We start from the raw sequence: 6,496 nt of genomic DNA on the forward strand, positions 1-6,496 counted from the left end.
ATTGTCCTATGGCTATATTTTTATTCGTTGTAGTTGAACCGTATGAACAACCCGCGTAGCTTAGATGGTTTGTGTGTGTATGTACTTGTCCTTTCAAACGTGTTGTTCAGGCCGAGTGTGAGTGAGGTCGTTAATTGATATTATATTGTTACATGTTATTCCTGTGTTGTTGGCAGCACTGTCATGGCACAGTGACAAACTATCAACATACCATTCTTGTTCAAGTCCATTCTTGAAAATGTGGACCGTTGCCAAAACCACAAATTACCCTCATCACACGCGCACACACAACTATTCATACGTTCCCACGCAGCTACAAACATTCACACAGCTACTTACATACAGAGCTAGACACATTCAAACAGCTACTCACACACAGAGCTAGACACATTCACACAGTTACTCACATACAGAGCTAGACACATTCACACATCTACTCACATACAGAGCTAGACACATTCACACAGCTGCTCACTTACAGAGCTAGACACATTCACACAGCTACTCACACAGAGCTAGACACATTCACACAGCTACTCACTTACAGAGCTAGACACATTCACACAGCTACTCACACACAGAGCTAGACACATTCACACAGTTACTCACATACAGAGCTAGACACATTCACACATCTACTCACATACAGAGCTAGACACATTCACACAGCTGCTCACTTACAGAGCTAGACACATTCACACAGCTACTCACACACAGAGCTAGACACATTCACACAGCTACTCACTTACAGAGCTAGACACATTCACACAGCTACTCACACACAGAGCTAGACACATTCACACAGCTACTCACTTACAGAGCTAGACACATTCACACAGCTACACACATACAGAGTTAGACACATTCACACAGCTACTCACATACAGAGCTAGACACATTCACACAACTGCTCACATACAGAGCTAGACACATTCATTCACACAGCTACTCACATACAGAGCTAGACACATTTTACACAATTATTCTCTCATGCGAAGCTACACACACATTTACACTCTCAAACTGCTACTCTCACACACAAATGTACTCTCTCTCGCACACATCAACTCTCACACACATGGCTACATACAGTTACACTCACACCCATCTACTCTCACTCACAGCTACTCTCAGACACACAGCTAGACACATGTAATCTCTCACAAACAGCTACACATATGTCTCTCTCTCTCTCGCTACACACACCTACTCTTACATATACATCTAAACAGGTCTCTCACACCCACCTACTCTCTCACACACTGCTACACACATTTACTCTCACACAGCTGCATATACGTAGTCACACACACAGCTACACACATTTACTCTCACACAGCTGCATATATGTAGTCACACACACAGCTACACACATTTACTCTTACACAATTACACACATTTACTCTTACACAAGCTACTCACACACAACTACACACATCTATTTACACACACAGATACTCTCAGACATATCTACACACAGCTATTTACACATCTGCTCTCACACACCTGCTATCATACACAGCTACTCGCTCACGCAAATGCACGTATCTTTTCTCACACATCTACACACAGCTACTCTCTTTCTCCCATGCAGTGTTTAATACATCAAACAAATGTGTCGTTTTTCCAACTTGAATGATGGACTCGGTGCGGTTTTGATGTGTTTTGTTGCTAGGTGGCTGTTGCTGTTGCTGTGGCTGTGGCTGTGGCTGTGGCTAGTGTTGTGTGCACTGGGCGTGTAGTGTGCCTTGGTTCTGTATTCGTATTGGCTGGTGCTGTCAACAACCAGTCCGTTCAGTATTTTACGTGCGCCTCAAACATTCAGTTGCGCGCAAAAGCATTCCTATATACAAACCAGTCTAAAAGGTGAACCGCATCAATTCGCTACTGGTAGTCGAGTCTTGTACGGACTCATTTGATAATTTGGCGAAGTTCAGAAGAGCAGTCTAAGTAAACTGAGTCTCAGTATATTTCGTTACACCCCACCACTTAGTCGAACACAACCTAGTAGAAGGTCGCGTCAGGTAACCCTTGAGCGACCAGTGACCATCCAATCAAACGCGAGACGGTTAAATAGATTTAACCAATCAGACAACGGCTACTATTTTGGGATCGGAGGTACTTTCAAAATATTCAGGTCACTGACACAGATCTCTCCACAAACAAAAATTCGCATATAACACAATTATTTGACCTGCAGTATATACGCTTTGGGCTTTCTGTTGACATGGTTACCATAAGCTAATATTTCCGCATGATGACATCCTTGAATATTGCCAAAAACACTATTTTCAGCGACTGTTTACTCACCGTTGTCATGGTTGTACGTACGCCGTGTGCATCACCTGGAAGCGAGCGTAAGCTAAATAGCATTCGGAATCGTTCGGGTATGAATCTTTTCGAGATAAAAAGTTCAAAAGGTATGTGCAAATGTGCATTTTCGCGATTTGGTAAGCTGTGTTCTGATTGGTCAATCTCAAAAGTTTCCTGACACGACATCTCATAAGGTTTTGTTAGTCAGTGGTGGAGTGTAACGAAAAATACTGAGACTAAGCTTACTTAGACTGTTCAGAAGAGAAGCTTTGAGTACTAGTGTTGGTGGGCGGCTGTCGTACGCCTATTTAGCCCTTAGTCTTACTGTCGACCCTGGGACGATGTTAAGAGGGTATAGATCCTTGTTGTTTCAGTTGAACACCTTGGTAACATAAAAACACAATGCCAAACCCAGTTCCGGTTAACAAGGTGTTTGTAAGTAAATGTATATATATTTATAGCTTGTCAAACAAGCATACGTTGAAAATCATAATATACCAGTTATTGCAATGACACTAAGAACAGTTAAATTTCAAGCAAGGCGTTTGCTGTTTCGGTGAAGTATCGTCGTCGTCGTCGTTGTTGTTGTTGTTGCTGCTGCTGCTGAAAAACAGTATCTAATCTAATCTTATCTCAGCAATAGGAAGTTCTTAATTCATTGACCTTTCTTCAGAAATCAACGATATTAAGTTAAATTGACAAACCATAGACAGTACTCGTCCTGGTAGTTTGAGTCGCTAACGTTTGCTACTATCATTATTTTTCTTTGTAACACATTTAGTAGGTGGTCAAATGTAACAAATGTCATATTTGGGTTTATACTTTCTTTCCTAAAGTACAAATTCTAGTACTTCATAGGTTGAGTCCCATCCGGGATTCGAACCCGCACCCTCACAGTCAGGCACCTAATCGCCAGCACACAAAGTCAGCCGCCTAGCCCGGTCTACCAGACGTTGCGGTGGCTGAGCGGGCTAGGCGGCTGACTTTGTGTGCTGGCGATTAGGTGCCTGACTGTGAGGATGCGGGTTCGAATCCCGGATGGGACTCAACCAAAATAGTACCACATGTCATGGCACATATCGAGTTCTACATGCACAAAATTTACATAACTCAATTCAATTTCACAGCAAATGTTAATTACTATATCTGACACACAATGCACATTATTTCACTTGTACACGTAACTTAAAGAAGACATCAATATCTCCCGCCACACTGCTCTGTTCCTATTTGGCTCAAACCAACAACAATTCATGTAATTGATGTGGTGCAAACTCCGCTGTATGTACAGCAATACGTGAAATTTGTACAACAAGATAAATTATAGGAGATTGTAATTTGCTAAAAAACTTGGGGGATTCTGCAATTTGCTTTTGGGGCACAAAATTGCATTTCAAATACGATAGGGGTCGAGTGGTCGTCTAGTAGTTAAAACGTTCGTTCGTCATGTTGATGATCCGGGTTCGAGTCCAACCATGGGTGCAATATATGTACATTTCTGATGTCCCCTGTTGTGGTAGTGCTTGAATATTGTTTAAAGCGGCGTAAAACTCAATTCAAATATCAAAGCATTACATTTTACATATTGTATCAGGAGGGAGCAATGATCAAATTTAACAAGTTGAACAGTTAATTCAAGCACATTCACACAAAACTAGGCATTCTGTCATTGGTATAAGTATCTTGTTTTCTTTCTGTCTGGTAATTAGTTCACCCCGTTCGCAAGCACAGTTTACATTCATAATCATCATTGTATCGTTACTACAATGAAATGGATAGTGTTCGGCAACGCATGCTCAGCCATCAAGTATACAATACCGCCTATTATGACGAATACCGATAAAAATCACCATTTATTATTAATTTGTTTAACTAACAAAACCAAAACGTTGGAAATATGGCGCGTGAAAAATGGCTTTACACAATTCAAAAATGTGGTTAATCAATGTGACAAGACAACGCTTAAAACTCACTCCTATAGTCTATAAACCACGCACCTGTCTTTGTCGGTTATCAATTGTATAAACAAATGTCATGTCATCTCAGAATGGTGTATATTTCACGCAGGTGTTCACAGGCCGATGGGTGTCATGGTAACGAATTTAACCAATCGGGATACACTTCCATTGCACGAGCTTTCCGTGCATGCAATCCAGATTTTGATGGAAGCAGACGTAACGCAATGTATGATATGCACAGATGTGTGTCAAAGGAATTCGTACATATGTCAAGAATTCATGTTAAATTGGCACTAGCGTCAGTTTTGACCTTGGCTTGGGCAACTGAACGAGCACTGCGTTTTTTATTTGGGCCGTACTGAAGACAGTGAACAGAGAAATGCTCATCATTTAATCGTGTGGGAAAGACGTTGAACAAAACGACAAGGTAAGTGCACATATGTGTAATTATGTATAATATGGGAGAATGCGTATTTATTCCCAATATATTCACTAGGCCACGATTTCTCTAAACAAACTAAAGTTTGAGTTTAGGCTTAAGTTAAAGTTTTTACTCAAAGTTGAAAAAATGTATTTCCCAGAATGAACTCTAATGGATATTAAACTCAACATAGTAGACTATCTGACTTTGATGGACAGATTACTGAAGTTGTTTGTGTTTGTTATTTTTGAAAATGCAGTTGAGTTAATTTCAAATTGTCAACGTCAGTTTGAAATTTGAGTAAAAGTTTGTTTCGTCAAATCGGATCCAGAACTTTGATAATATTGCGTTAAAGTAAGTGAATGGATTTATAGATAACCCCGTGTTATATGTTAGTTTAACCCAATCTGTATAGATCTAGGACGTCGTGAAGCATTCTGGGAATATTCCTTGCATATTGTTCCCCACTTCACCTAGGAGATATCGTCGGATCTCACACAAGTGATATCTCCTGTAGAACACAGTTTTGGATGATAAAACCACATCTTCACGTTGTGGATCTTTTCGATATCTATAAACAGATTGTCAACGCTGCTTGTGGCGCCTTTATTTCTTGATAGGATGTTCAAATTTAGTTAAATCAGTGATGTGAAAACATGGTTTTCTACCTTTTTATGAACACAGCAGAAAACATATTTCCCGTCCACTATTTAGTGCACTTTATTTGTCTATAGATATGTATTAATGTAAACAAAATCACAAACCAATCACAGCACTATGACCTATTTGATTCTAGTTTGTAAGAGGTAATTGAGCTTGTATACAGAATGTTTCCATGGATGTACCTTGACATACCAAGAATATTCAGCACCTAATCTGCAGCAATTTTCTGTGCAATTTTTCTCTTCAAAATGTGTTCACGATCCTAAAATTACAGTGAAGGTCCCGGAGTAGAATAGGCCTTCACCAACCCATGCTTGCCCAAAAAGCGACTATGCTTGTCGTAAGAGGCGACTAACGGGATCGGGTGGTCTGGCTTGCTGAATTGGTTGACACGTATCATTGGTTCCCAAATGCGCAGATCGATGCTCATGTTGTTATCACTGGATTGTTTGGTCCAAGCTCGATTATTTACAAACCACCGCCATATAACTGGAATATTGCTGAGTGCGGAGTAAAACTCAGCTCACTCACTCACTGTCCATATTGCTTTTTACATATATGGACATCCTTGCTTCTTAAACAGAGGTAATCTTTGTTTTATTAGATTTGAGATCATATCCCCGGAGGACAAACCATTAATTATGATCTATTTCCTTTTCTGAAATTCCTACTAGTGTCATCAAAAATATACACCTTGAAGTTTACTCATCTGCCAGTGGTATAAAAACCCGTTAGGACTGAAAGTAACGAAGTCAATGTACGCACACAGAGTTCTCCCCTTTTCCGAGTATTCGATTTTTAGAAATAGGACTCGATTCCAGGTAGACCCGACCAGGATTCGAGTACCCGAGTACCCGTCCCAGCCCAATAACAAGGGTACCAAAATATACCCGTTGTTTACTAAAAGAGAATATCTTATAAGGAGAGTTATACGTATTTTCATTTTGTTTGTGTATAGATGTCAAATGGTGGGCAGAGGTGAATGACATGTTCGGTGTAGATCACGTGTGAGGTTTTATGAACTAGCTATAGAACCGTATAGACTTTCAGACAACCGTGTTAGGCTGGATACGGACCTGTCAGTATAATTGTACCCTTTAGGGGCAGGGTCATTGAAGTTTTCTTTGGAAAGTCCACTCTA

The sequence above is a fragment of the Haliotis asinina genome, chromosome 4, assembly GCF_037392515.1.
Source record: "Haliotis asinina isolate JCU_RB_2024 chromosome 4, JCU_Hal_asi_v2, whole genome shotgun sequence".
NCBI lineage: Eukaryota > Metazoa > Mollusca > Gastropoda > Lepetellida > Haliotidae > Haliotis > Haliotis asinina.